Raw genomic sequence first — 15,176 nt, 5'->3', positions numbered from 1 at the left:
GGTGGGTCGACCTAGTCGGCCTGATTGGCCTAGAGGCCAGCTGGGCCGTGGCCCAGAGGGGGGGGGGTTCCCCTCTTATTTTATTTTCTGTTTCTGTTTTGTATTTTCTTTTATTTATTTTTTCCTTTCTGTTTTATTTTACTTTTAATTTCTTTAGTTTTGTAAGATATAACAATAGCTCCTAAATTAATGTCTCTGAATAACCCACGGCCTTACAAAGTTTGGTGATTACATAAACTAGTTTAACATTTGTTTATTAATTTAAAAGCATTCAAATAATTGTTTTGCTACTATTTTATTTAGTTAAGTGCATTTAACTTTTTTATAAAGACTTGGTTTATCCACCAATATTACTTATGAATTATTTGGCACAAACCGAACATTTTTGTTTTATTTTTTGAAAACTTTTGTTGTATGCCATATTTGGAATTTGAATTTTGAATCGGTTTTTGAACTAACGAGGGATTAGCAACAGTAACAGAGGTGATGTGGCATCATTAGCAGAGTTCTTCTGTAGCCTAATTATCCAGGAGTCACAATTCTCCTCCACTACAAGAAATCTCGTCCCGAGATTTAGGAGCGGAAGTAAGGGGGAAGAGATTAGGTTACGAGATTCTAACGGATCTTCTCGGTTGTGGTTGCTCTTCTTGAAGAAGTTAATCCCTTTCGTTGATGTCTTCAATTCTTTATTCCAATGCATCATGATGAAGTTGTCGTCCTTTCTTCGAGGGTTCTATCGTACTTACGAAAAAGGATAATTGGTATCTTCGGAAGAACGGACCTTACAAGGTTGACTATCTAGCAGATAACTCAGGGAATGTGGTAGAAAGTAACTCTCGAATAGATACTTAAGAAAGTATCGAGAGTAAAGTAAGAAGGTACCCTAAGAAGTTTCAAACGGATAGGCAATCGTTCGGTGTCTGAAACAACATGCGAAAGGGGTCCAAAGCAACGAGATTGAATATTGCATCTGTTACCAGAATAGATCACTAGGATGGTGGCCCGTGAATTACATACGAGGCCACGCGCGAGGAATAACTTTGGGAATAGGGGTTGTACAGGAGAGTTAGGTTTCGATCCTGTGGAACTGTGGGTTATGGGCCCACCATGTGGTTTTTTTAATAGGAGCAGTGACATCTTGCACGGTCATGGTAGCAAGGCATGTCAGAGAGTACCATGTCAGTTATGTCGGCAACAACGTTGGTTCCAAGGGCGAGGGACGAAGAGAACCATTTTCCTGCTCGTTGCAACGAGGCGGACCAATAGGCAAAGTTCTCGTCCATCGGTGGTTACCGGAATGTCATCAACAAAAGTAACAGGGTCTTACTAACAGAATTGTACACGAGGGGTTTACATAAGCAGGGAATTAATGCTGCTTAGACCATAATGATCACCATAAAGGTTAAACCAAATAATGGAAAGGAAAATATGATTATCAGATATTTCAGGGGTATATCCTTCCCAATGATAAGCAGAGCACGATATCCATGACATGATATAATGTAGAAAACCCTTTAGGTAAGGGGAGAAAAATTTCATGACATTACCCATACAACGGTGTTTGGATAATTGAGCAGGGAACACTTAGCATTGGGCTTCAAATGTTCTTGTAGAAAATCGGAGTACCACATACATGCTTCGAGATAGCATTGACATGGTCTTCCAGCAAAGGTCAAACTTTGGATACACGAAGGATTCATCAGGAACAACTTGTAGAATAAGTCTTACCATTTCTCATGGAAGAATAGATAACCTTGCTAAAAAGGAAAACTATAACATTAGGTCCTCCGGCCAGGTGTGCTAGGCATGGCACCTTATCGGGTTAAAGACCAATGTTATAACTCTTGCGAATATGTTCCAGCCATCATATATGACCGAATTTCAGATCTGATTGGTGTCAGGATACCTCAGACTCGGGATGCCTGAGAAGAAAAGGTGCAACACAATTGACGAGCTGACAATGTAAGATTCTCGGAAAATGAACTATGGAAGCGAGTTCCGAACAAGGGTTCATCATTAAGCCAAGGAGAGGATGAGGAGGTGGCTGATGGACTCAGCGACCATTCATCGAGAATTCCAAAAGGTTGGATTTCCACAATCATGTGAACAAGGCAATAACATTTTTCAGATCAAATGACATAATGATGTATGCTCGAGGGAAACATACACAATTTAAACATTGGTTGAAAGGTGCACCCGAAATATGGGCTTAGGTAGCATGATCAGTATTAGAATGGTGATCATGATAAGTATCACTTGTATTAAGAATTCTCCAGAGGTGGTGAAATTCTCATGACAATCCTGACATAAAAGATGGTAATACCCCAAGGTAAAGAAGAACAAAGGCTGGATAGCAAGGATCTCAAGGTATAACACAAAACACGAGCAAGTTTGTGTTGGAGGGAAGACAATAAAGTGGTCGATGATATCACAAATCATCGAGGCAAGGATGGTATTTCTCATCATGAATTCAATTGATATCCTGGAAAAGCTCGGAATATTGATGATGATCACGACACATTTGTCAAGAGATTTCACGAAGATGTAATCGATCGACGATGACATCAAGTCAAACAAATGATGAAGAGAAAGGTTATTGGAACCACGGTTAGGACACAAACTCGAAATCAAGTTTGTTGTTCAAGGAGAAATGATATGACGGCAAAAATCGACGCAAGCTTAGCTCATCGTTGAAAGTTGTGCTCCAGGAATAAGGACGAGGTAGCACAATTAAAATCATCATGATAATGATATAGCCAAATAGGCTAGGAATGACGTGATCGGGTACAAACTCGTAAGTAGGGCAGATCACTAAGAGTTGTTGAACCGTAGTGCGGACTCGATTCAGTTATCGGGGTACTCGAGTGACTATCCACTCAAAACCCAGGAAAAATTGGAATCGATGAGAATGTAGTACTTGACGAAGAACTCATAAGAAGTTATGCGGTTCTGTGATAATCTCAAGATACCATGGGGTAATACTCGACGACAGATCAAAATAGAGGTTGGACTGGGGTATTGCTCTGTAAAAGGAAAATATTTAAACTTCCCCGAGAAATGGGATCAAAGAAGAACAATATGGTCGGAACCATAGCTGCAAGGGATCCAATCTAATGACACCGAAAGAATTACCCAAATGATTAAGTATTTTGCAAGAAGCTTCCATGATAAGTTCCACATCGGGTCCATGGGCATGAACGCAAAGTTCAAGGTCGACTCCCAGTTCTTTAATGCATAATCTTCCATTCACTTTTCATCTTCGAAGAAGTTGCAGTGTTGAAATTTTATCTGGCGAAGCACCAGAAGAGTATGACTCGTGAAAACTTTTGGGTTCACACGGTTTTAGAGAAGGTATAGGTTCAACCCATCGGGGCATCTTAGAAACATATACCACAAGCTTCAAGAGTAAATATCACCAGCTCGAAAGCAGAGCAAGGTTGAGAAAGTAGATGATACAATTTACCAAAGGCATTATGTATCCGAGGGAAGGCTCACAATGTTATTGAATAAGGAGGGCACAGTCGAATAATAATCCAATAAAGGATCTGACGGTCCATAGCGAAGCTGATGTGAGCATCGGCACACAACCAGTTGAAGAAAGGATGCAAGGGCATCAGATTATAGAACATATGAATGATTCGATGCTTAGATATCAAAGGAATTATGATTTCCAAATTGAAGGATCAGAAGCAGACGCTCTGATCAAGGGTGGATAAGTTCAATAGACCTAAGGGTACAATTGACGACAAATAGATTGGTCAAGAACAAGCTCATGTTCAAAATGACGTCTGAGCCATAAAGATAATTTAAAAGGATCAACTAATGATTGCGTGCATTCGCACTCATGTTGAATCAATAGGATCAAAATGATGTTGTCTAAGGATACTATCGAGTATTGCCAGACATATGGAAAGCATCCATAATTGCAAGCAGACAATTATTGCAGAGCAATAAGCTACTGAGGAATTTTGGAGGATCGAATAGTATTTCAAAGACCATCGTGAAACACATGAACAACTAGGAATGAGTGGATACTCGACAAGTGCGAGGACTTATTTGTAGGGGTATTCATGTGGCAAAGAACTGCAAGGCAGTAGGCACAAAGTATTCTCGGAACAATAGAGAAAACTTCGGAGTATCTTGTAATACCCAGATCAATGGGGGATGATCGTATGAATGGAAAGTGTAAGTATTTATCCATAAGGATTTATCGGTGGTCAGGAATAGCAAAAGTGGTGGCACAAGTCTCGAGAGAATATCGAAGAGTATCTTCGGAATCTTTTGGTGAAGTAGGCGGTCATCGGTAACACAGGGCTCTCCGGTTGGAAGTGATCACGAGATCCTAATGTTAGAGTTAGCAAAATTCATTTAACCCGAATAGAAGGGAGATCAGAGTCCCAGAGTATAGACGAGGAGTAAAAGATCCTAATACCACCCAATGGCGACGTGGGCCCGTAAGCCACACAGCCATGTTAGTAAAAGTTTTTCAATGACTAGACTCGACTTCGGTCAAGGAGTGTGAAAGGGGGATTCCTACAGGCAGTCGGCTCTGATACCAACTTGTGGTGCCCCTGATTCAATCATACACTAATCATACACGCAAATATGTACAATCTAGATCAGGGACTCACGGGAAGATATCACAACACAACTCTACAAATAAAATAAGTCATACAAGCATCATATTACAAGCCAGGGGCCTCGAGGGATCGAATACAAGAGCTCGATCATAGACGAGTCAGTGGAAGCAACAATATCTGAGTATAGACATAAGTTAAACAAGTTGCCTTAAGAAGGCTAGCACCAATTGGGATACAGATCGAAAGAGGCGCAGGCCTCCTGCCTGGGAGCCTCCTAAACTACTCCTGGTCATCGTCAGTGGGCTGCACGTAGTAGTAGGTACCTCCCGAGTAGTAGTAGTCGTCATCGACAGTGGCGTCTGGCTCCTGGACTCCATCGTCTGGACGCAGCAATCGGGTATAGGAAGGGGGAAAAGGGTGAGCAAAGCAACCGTGAGTACTCATCCAAAGTACTCGCAAGCAAGGAGCTACACTACATATGTATGCATTGGTATCAAATGGAATAAGGGTATCATATGTGGACTGAACTGCAGAATGCCGGAATAAGAGGGGGATAGCTAGTCCTGTCGAAGACTATGTTTTTGGCCACCTCCATCTTGTAGCATGTAGAAGAGAGTAGATGGTAAGTTCACCAAGTAGCATCGCATATCATAATCCTAACCGATGATCCTCTCCTCGTCGCCCTGTGAGAGAGCGACCACCGGTTGTATCTGGCACTTGGAAGGGTGCGTTTTATTAAGTATCCGATTCTAGTTGTCATAAGGTCAAGGTACAACTCCAAGTCGTCCTGTTACCGAAGATCACGGCTATTCGAATAGATTAACTTCCCTGCAGGGGTGCACCACATAACCCAACACGCTCGATCCCATTTGGTCGGGCACACTTTTCTGGGTCATGCCCGGCCTTGAAAGATCAACACGTCGCAGCCCTACCTAGGCACAACAAAGAGGTCAACACACCGGTCTAAATCCTATGGCGCAGGGGTCTGGGCCCGTCGCCCTTTGCACACCTGCACGTTGCGAATGCGGCCGGAAGCAAACCTAGCCTAGCAGGCGTTCCAGTCCAATCCGGCGCGCGCCGCTCAGTCGATGACGTCATGAAGGCTTCGGCTGATACCACGACGTCGAGTGCCCATAACTGTCCCCGCATAGATGGTTAGTGCGTATAGGCCAGTAGCCAGACTCAGATCAAATACCAAGATCTCGTTAAGCATGTTAATTTGGAATAACCGCGAACACTGACCAGGGCCAGGCCCACCTCTCTCCTAGGTGGTCTCAACCTGCCATCTCGCTTCTCCACAAAGATCCACACAGAGGGCCGTCGGAAAAGTATGTCCTTCCAGGCCCCAATTCGTGAATCAACTGCGGGTACTCCTCGAGCCAACCCGACTTTAGTCATCACATGTACCATGTATAAAGTATATAGTATATACCCGTGATCACCTCCCGAGTGATCACGGCCGATAGTATAGCATGGCAGACGGACAAGAATGTAGTGAAGGAAATATGCCCTAGAGGCAATAATAAAGTTATTATTTATTTCCTTATTTCATGATAAATGTTTATTATTCATGCTAGAATTGTATTAACCGGAAACATAATACTTGTGTGAATACATAGATAAACTAAACGTCACTAGTATGCCTCTACTTGACTAGCTCATTGATCGAAGATGGTTATGTTTCCTAACCATAGACGTGTGTTGTCATTTGATTAACGGGATCACATCATTAGGAGAATGATGTGATTGACATGACCCATTCCATTAGCTTAGCACCCAATCGTTTAGTATGTTGCTATTGCTTTCTTCATGACTTATACATGTTCCTATGACTATGAGATTATGCAACTCCCGTTTGCCGGAGGAACACTTTGTGTGCTACCAAACGTCACAATGTAACTGGGTGATTATAAAGGAGCTCTACAGGTGTCTCCAAAGGTACATGTTGGGTTGGCGTATTTCGAGATTAGGATTTGTCACTCCGATTGTCGGAGAGGTATCTCTGGGCCCTCTCGGTAATGCACATCACATAAGCCTTGCAAGCATTACAACTAATGAGTTAGTTGTGAGATGATATATTACGGAACGAGTAAAGAGACTTGCCAGTAACGAGATTGAACTAGGTATTAAGATACCGAGAATCGAATCTCGGGCAAGTAACATACCGAGGACAAAGGGAACAACGTATGTTGTTATGCGGTCTGACCGATAAAGATCTTCATAGAATATGTAGGAGCCAATATGAGCATCCAGGTTCCGCTATTGGTTATTGACCGGAGACGTGTCTCGGTCATGTCTACATTGTTCTTGAACCCGTAGGGTCCGCACGTTTAACATTACGATGACAGTTTCAATATGAGTTTATATATTTTGATGTACCGAAGTTTGTTCGGAGTCCCGGATGTGATCACGGACATGACGAGGAGTCTCGAAATGGTCGAGACATAAAGATTGATATATTGGAAGCCTATGTTTGGACATCGGAATTGTTCCGGGTGAAATCGTCATTTTACCGGAGTACCGGGAGGCTACCGAAACCTCCCGGTAACCTAATGGGCCTTAATAGGCCTAGTGGAGGAAGAGGAGAGGAGGCCTAGGGGCTGCCGTGCGCCCCTCCCCCCAAGTCCGAATTGGATAAGGGGGGGGGGGGGCGGCGCCCCCCCTTTCCTTTCTTCCCTCTCCTCCTTCCCCCTAAGTCCTAATCCAAACTAGGGAAAGGGGGAGTCCTACTCCCGGTAGGAGTAGGACTCCACCTGCGCGCCTCCTCCTAGGGCTGGCCGCACCCCCCCTTGCTCCTTTATATACGGGGGCAGGGGCACCTCTAGACACACAAGTTGGTCCTCGTGATCATTTTCTTAGCCGTGTGCGGTGCCCGTTTCCACCATAGTCCTCGATAATATTGTAGTAGTGCTTAGGCGAAGCTCTGCGATAGTAGAACATCAATATCGTCACCACACCATCGTGCTGACGGAACTCTTCCCCGACACTTTGCTGGATCGGAGTCCGGGGATCGTCATCGAGCTGAACGTGTGCTAGAACTCGGAGGTGCCATAGTTTCGGTGCTTGATCGGTCGGGCCGTGAAGATGTACGACTATATCAACCGTGTTGTCATAACGCTTCCGCTTCCGGTCTACAAGGGTACGTAGACAACACTCTCCCCTCTCGTTGCTATGCATCACCATGATCTTGCGTGTGCGTAGGAACTACGTTCCCCTACAGTGGCATCCGAGCCTAGGTTTTATGTGTTGATGTTATATGCACGAGTAGAACACAAGTGAGTTGTGGGCGATATAAGTCATACTGCTTACCAGCATGTCATACTTTGGTTCGGCGGTATTGTTGGATGGAGCGGCCCGGACCGACATTACGCGTACGCTTACGCGAGACTGGTTCTACCGACGTGCTTCGCACACAGGTGGCTGGCGGGTGTCAGTTTCTCCAACTTTAGTTGAACCAAGTGTGGCTACGCCCGGTTCTTGCAAAGGTTAAAATAGCACCAACTTGACAAACTATCGTTGTGGTTTTGATGCGTAGGTAAGATTGGTTCTTGCTTAAGCCTGTAGCAGCCACGTAAAACTTGCAACAACAAAGTAGAGGACGTCTAACTTGTTTGTGCAGGGCATGTTGTGATGTGATATGGTCAAGACATGATGCTAAATTTTATTGTATGAGATGATCATGTTTTGTAACCGAGTTATCGGCAACTGGCAGGAGCCATATGGTTGTCGCTTTATTGTATGCAATGCAATCGCGATGTAATGCTTTACTTTATCACTAAGCGGTAGCGATAGTCGTGGAAGCATAAGATTGGCGAGACGACAACGATGCTATGATGGAGATCAAGGTGTCGCGCCGGTGACGATGCTGATCATGACGGTGCTTCGGAGATGGAGATCACAAGCACAAGATGATGATGGCCATATCATATCACTTATATTGATTGCATGTGATGTTTATCTTTTATGCATCTTATCTTGCTTTGATTGACGGTAGCATTATAAGATGATCTCTCACTAATTATCAAGAAGTGTTCTCCCTGAGTATGCACCGTTGTGAAAGTTCTTCGTGCTGAAAGATGTTAGTAGCAATGATGCGGATTAGATCCGTGATCTGAGGTTTATCCTCATTGCTGCACAGAAGAATTATGTCCTTGATGCACCGCTAGGTGACAGACCTATTGCAGGAGCGGATGTAGACGTTATGAACGTTTGGCTAGCTAAATATGATGACTACTTGATAGTTTAGTGCACCATGCTTAACGGCTTAGAATCAGGACTTCAAAGACGTTTTAAACGTCATGGACCATATGAGATGTTCCAGGAGTTGAAGTTAATATTTCACGCAAATACTCGAGTTGAGAGATATGAAGTCTCCAATAAGTTCTATAGCTAAAAGATGGAGGAGAATCGCTCAACTAGTGAGCATGTGCTCAGATTGTCTAGGTACTACAATTGCTTGAATCAAGTGGGAGTTAATCTTCCAGATAAGATAGTGATTGACAGAATTCTCTAGTCACCATCACCAAGTTAGTAGAACTTCGTGATGAACTATAGTATGCAAGGGATGACGAAAACGACTCCCGAGCTTTTCATGATGATGAAATCAATGAAGATAGAAATCAAGAAAGAGCATCAAGTGTTGATGGTTGACAAGATCACTAGTTTCAAGAAAAGGGCAAAGGGAAAAAGGGGAACTTCAAGAAAAACAGCAAGCAAGTTGCTGCTCAAGTGAAGAAGCCCAAATCTGGTCCTAAGCCTGAGACTAAGTGCTTCTACTGCAAAGGGACTGGTCACTAGAAGCGGAACTACCCCAAGTGATTAGCGGATAAGAAGGATGGCAAAGTGAACATAAGTATATTTGATATACATGTTATTGATGTGTACTTTACTATTGTTTATAGAAACCCCTCAGTATTAGATACTAGTTTCGTTGCTAAGATTAGTAACTCGAAACGGGAGTGGCAGAATAAACAGAGACTAGTTAAGGGTGAAGTGACGATGTGTGTTGGAAGTGGTTCCAAGATTGATATGATCATCATCACACACTCCCTATACTTTTGGGATTAGTGTTGAACCTAAATAACTGTTATTTGGTGTTTGCGTTGAGCATGAATATGATTTGATCATGTTTATTGTAATACGGTTATTCATTTAAGTAAGAGAGTAAACTGTTGTTCTGTTTACATGAATAAAACCTTATATGGTTACACACCCAATGAAAATGGTTCATTAGATCTCGATCGTAGTGATACACATATTCATAATATTGAAACCAAAAGATGCAAATTTAATAATGATAGTGCAACTTATTTGTGGCACTGCCGTTTAGGTCATATTGGTGTAAAGCGCATGAAGAAACTCCATGCTGATGGGATTTTGGAATCACTTGATTATGAATCACTTGGTGCTTGCGAACCATGCCTTATGGGCAAGATGACTAAAGACTCCATTCTCCGGAACAATGGAGCGAGCAACAGATTTGTTGGAAATCATACATACTGATGTATGTGGTCCGATGGATATTAAAGCTCGCGACAAGTATCATTATTTTCCGACCTTCACAAATGATTTGAGCAGATATGAGTATATCTACTTGATGAAACGTAAGTCTAAAAAGTTCAAAGTATTTCAGAGTGAAGTGGAAAATCATCGTGACAAGAAAATAAAGCTTCTACGATCTGATCGCAGAGACGAATATTTGAGTTACGAGTTTGGTCTTCAATTAAAACAATGTGGAATAGTTTCACAAACTCATGCCACCTGGAACACCACAGCATAATGGTGTGTCCGAACGTCATAACCATACTTTATTGGATATAGTACAATCTATGATGTTTCTTACCGATTTACCAATATCGTTTTGGGATCATGCATTAGAGACAGTTGCATTCACGTTAAAAAGGGGCACCATCTAAGTCCGTTGAGACGACACAATCTGAACTGTGGTTTGGCAAGAAACCAAAGTTGTCGTCTCTTAAAGTTTGGGATTGTGATGCTTATATGAAAAAGTTTCATCCTGATAAGCTCAAACCCAAATCGGAGAAATATGTCTTCATAGGATACCCAAAGGAGACTGTTGGGTACACCTTCTATCACAGATCCGAAGGCAAGACATTCATTGCTAAGAATGGATCCTTTCTAGAGAAGGAGTTTCTCTTGAAAGAACTGAGTGGGAGGAAAGTAGAACTTGATAAGGTAATTGTACCTTCTCCCTTATTGGAAAGTAGTTCATCACAGAAATCTGTTCCTGTGACTACTACACCAATTAGTGAGGAAGTTAATGATGATGATCATGTAACTTCAGATCAAGTTACTACCGAATCTCGTAGGTTAACCAGAGTGAGATCCGCACCAGAGTGGTACGGTAATCTTGTTCTGGAGGTCATTCTACTTGACCATGACGAACCTACGAACTATGAGGAAGCGATGATGAGCCCAGATTCCACAAAATGGCTTGAGGCCATGAAATCTGTGATAGGATCCATGTATGAGAACAAAGTATGGACTTTGGTTGACTTGCCCGATGTTCGGCAAGCCATTGAGATTAAATGGATCTTCAAGAGGAAGACGGACGCTGATAGTAGTGTTACTATCTACAAAGCTAGAATTGTCGCAAAAGGTTTTCGACAAGTTCAAGGTGTTGACTATGATGAGAGTTTCTCACTTGTATCTATGCTTAAGTCTGTCCGAATCATGTTAGCAATTGCCGCATTTTATGAAATCTGGCAAATGGATAAACAAAACTGCATTCCTTAATAGATTTATTGTATATGATGCAACCAGAAGGTTTTGTCAATCCTAAATGTGTTAACAAAATGTGCAAGCTCCAGCGATCCATCTATGGACTGGTGCAAGCATCTCAGAGTTGGAATATACGCTTTGATGAGTTGATCAAAGCATATAGTTTTATACAGACTTGCGGTGAAGCCTGTATTTACAAGAAAGTGAGTGGGAGCACTACAACATTTCTGATAAATATATGTGAATGACATATTGTTGATCGGAAATAATGTAGAATTATTCTGCAAAGCATAAAGGAGTGTTTGAAAGGAGTTTTTTTTAAAGAAAGACCTCGGTGAAGCTGCTTACATATTGAGCATCAAGATCTATAGAGATAGATCACGACGCTTGATAAGTTTTTTTCAATGAGTACATACCTTGACAAGATTTTGAAGTAGTTCAAAATGGAACAGTCAAAGAAAGAGTTCTTGCCTGTGTTGCAAGGTGTGAAATTGAGTAAGACTCAAAGCCCGACCACGGCAGAAGATAGAAAGAGAATGAAAGTCATTCCCTATGCCTCAGCCATAGATTCTATAAAGTATGCCATGCTTTGTACCAGATTTGTTGTATACCCTACACTGTGTTAAGCGAGGGAATACAATAGTGATCTAGGAAGTAGATCAGTGGACAGTGGTCAAAATTATCCTTAGTGAAATAAGGATATGTTTCTCGATTATGGACATAACAAAAGGTTCATCGTAAAGGGTTACATCGATACAAATTTTTGACACCGATCTAGATGACTCTAAGTCTCGATCTAGATACACATTGACAGTGGGAGCAATTAGCTAGAGTAGCTCCGTGCAGAGCATTGTTGACATAGATATTTGCAAAATACTTACGGACCTGAATATAACAGATCCGCTGACTAAAATTGTCTCACAAGCAAAACATGATCACACCTTAGTACTCTTTGGGTGTTAATCACATAGAGATGTGAACTAGATTACTGACTCTAGTAAACCCTTTGGGTGTTGGTCACATATCGATGTGAACTATGGGTGTTAACCACATAAAGATGTGAACTATTGATGTTAGATCACATGGCGATGTGAACTAGATTATTGACTCTAGTGCAAGTGGGAGACTGAAGGAAATATGCCCTAGAGGCAATAATAAAGTTATTATTTATTTCCTTATTTCATGATAAATGTTTATTATTCATGCTAGAATTGTATTAACCGGAAACATAATACTTGTGTGAATACATAGACAAACTAAACGTCACTAGTATGCCTCTACTTGACTAGCTTGTTGATCGAAAATGGTTATGTTTCCTAACCATAGACGCGTGTTGTCATTTGATTAACGGGATCACATCATTAGGAGAATGATGTGATTGACATGACCCATTCCATTAGCTTAGCACCCGATCGTTTAGTATGTTGCTATTGCTTTCTTCATGACTTATACATCATTAGGAACACTTTGTGTGCTACCAAATGTCACAACGTAACTGGGTGATTATAAAGGAGCTCTACAGGTGTCTCCAAAGGTACATGTTGGGTTGGCGTATTTCGAGATTAGGATTTGTCACTCCGATTGTTGGAGATGTATCTCTGGGCCCTCTCGGTAATGCACATCACATAAGCCTTGCAAGCATTACAACTAATGAGTTAGTTGTGAGATGATATATTACGGAACGAGTAAAGAGACTTGCCGGTAACGAGATTGAACTAGGTATTAAGATACCGACGATCGAATCTCAGGCAAGTAACATACCGATGACAAAGGGAACAACGTATTTTGTTATGCGGTCTGACCGATAAAGATCTTCGTAGAATATGTAGGAGCCAATATGAGCATCCAGGTTCCGCTATTGGTTATTGACTGGAGACGTGTCTCGGTCATGTCTATATTGTTCTCGAACCCGTAGGGTCCGCACGCTTAACATTACGATGACAGTTTCAATATGAGTTTATATATTTTGATGTACCAAAGTTTGTTTGGAGTCCCGGATGTGATCACAGACATGATGAGGAGTCTCGAAATGGTTGAGACATAAAGATTGATATATTGGAAGCCTATGTTTGGACATCGGAAGTGTTCCGGGTGAAATCGGCATTTTACCGGAGTATCGGGAGGCTACCGGAACCCCCAGGTAACCTAATGGGCCTAGTGGAGGAAGAGGAGAGGAGGCCTAGGGGCTGCCGTGCACCCCTCCCCCCCAAGTCCGAATTGGACAAGGAGGGGGGGGGGGGCGGCGCCCCCCCTTTCCTTTCTTCCCTCTCCTCCTTCCCCCCAAGTCCTAATCCAAACTAGGGAAAGGGGGGCAGTCCTACTCCCAGTAGGAGTAGGACTCCTCCTGCGTGCGTCCTCCTAGGGCCGGCCGCACCCCCCCTTGCTCCTTTATATACGGGGGCAGGGGGGCACCTCTAGACACACAAGTTGATCCTCGTGATCGTTTTCTTAGCCGTGTGCGGTGCCCCCTTCCACCATAGTCCTTGATAATATTGTAGTAGTGCTTAGGCGAAGCTCTGCGATAGTAGAACATCAAGATCGTCACCACGCCATTGTGCTGAGGGAACTCTTCCCCGACACTTTGCTGGACCGGAGTCCAGGGATCGTCATCGAGCTGAACGTGTGCTAGAACTCGGAGGTGTCGTAGTTTCGGTGCTCGATTGGTCGGGCCGTGAAGACGTACGACTACATCAACCGCGTTGTCATAACGCTTCCGCTTCCGGTCTACGAGGGTACGTAGACAACACTCTCCCCTCTCGTTGCTATGCATCACCATGATCTTGCGTGTGCGTAGGAATTTTTTTTGAAATTACTACGTTCCCCTACATGTAGGGCCACTGATGATAAACTAGCATCCTATACTAAGCATTAGGATTGCAGGTAAAGGTAAGAACCATAGTAGCAAGGACAGGCTATGCATCAGGATAGGATTAACGGAAAGCAGTAACATGCTACACTACTCTAATGCAAGCAGTAGAGAGAAGAATAGGCGATATCTGGTGATCAAAGGGGGGGCTTGCCTGGTTGCTCTGGCAAGAGAGAGGGGTCGTCAACACCGTAGTCGTACTGGGTAGCAGCGGCGTCGGTCTCGGTGTCTAGCGAGAGAAGAGGGGGAAGAAACAATAAATATAATGCAAACAAATGCATGATGATGCATGACATGACAAAGCGTGATGCTAGGTGTGCCCTAACGCGATACGAGGTGGTACTGGTGAAGGGGGAGAATATCCGGGAAAGTATCCCCGGTGTTTCACGTTTTCGGACAGATGAACCGGAGGGGGAAAGTTGCGTGTTCGCTATGCTAGGGATGCGTGGCGGATGAACAGGCTGCGTATCCAGATTCGTCTTGTTGCTCTGAGCAACTTTCATGTACAAAGTTTTTCCATCCGAGTTACGGATTATTTTATATGATTTTTCAAAATTTTATTCATTTTTTAACATTATTACTAATTCAAAATTAATAGACAAAATGCTATGGGTACCCAGCCCTGTGTACACAGAATGTACACAAAGGCTGCCATGTGGGCCAGGGGGACCTAGTTGACCAGTCAACGTTTGACTGGTCAACAGGGGTGGGACCCTCCTGTCATTGACTGTTTTAGTTAGTTAGGGTTTAGGTTAATTAGTTAGGCTTAATTAGTTGTTTTAGTTTAATTAATCAAAATTAATTAAGTTAATTAATTAATTGATTAATTTTATTTTTATTTTTAATTACGTTCTGGGGAGGGCCCCACTAGTCATAGGCCCAAGGGCCAAAGCGGGCTAACGGGCGTGGTCATGCGAGCGCTAGCGGGCATCAGCGCCTGGAGCGAACCCGAACAAGCGCTCGGCCCCAGCGGCCACGGCAGGGCAATC

The sequence above is a fragment of the Triticum dicoccoides genome, chromosome 7A (assembly GCF_002162155.2).
Source record: "Triticum dicoccoides isolate Atlit2015 ecotype Zavitan chromosome 7A, WEW_v2.0, whole genome shotgun sequence".
In the NCBI taxonomy this organism is placed as follows: Eukaryota; Viridiplantae; Streptophyta; class Magnoliopsida; order Poales; family Poaceae; genus Triticum; species Triticum dicoccoides.
This window is presented reverse-complemented; position numbering follows the sequence as displayed.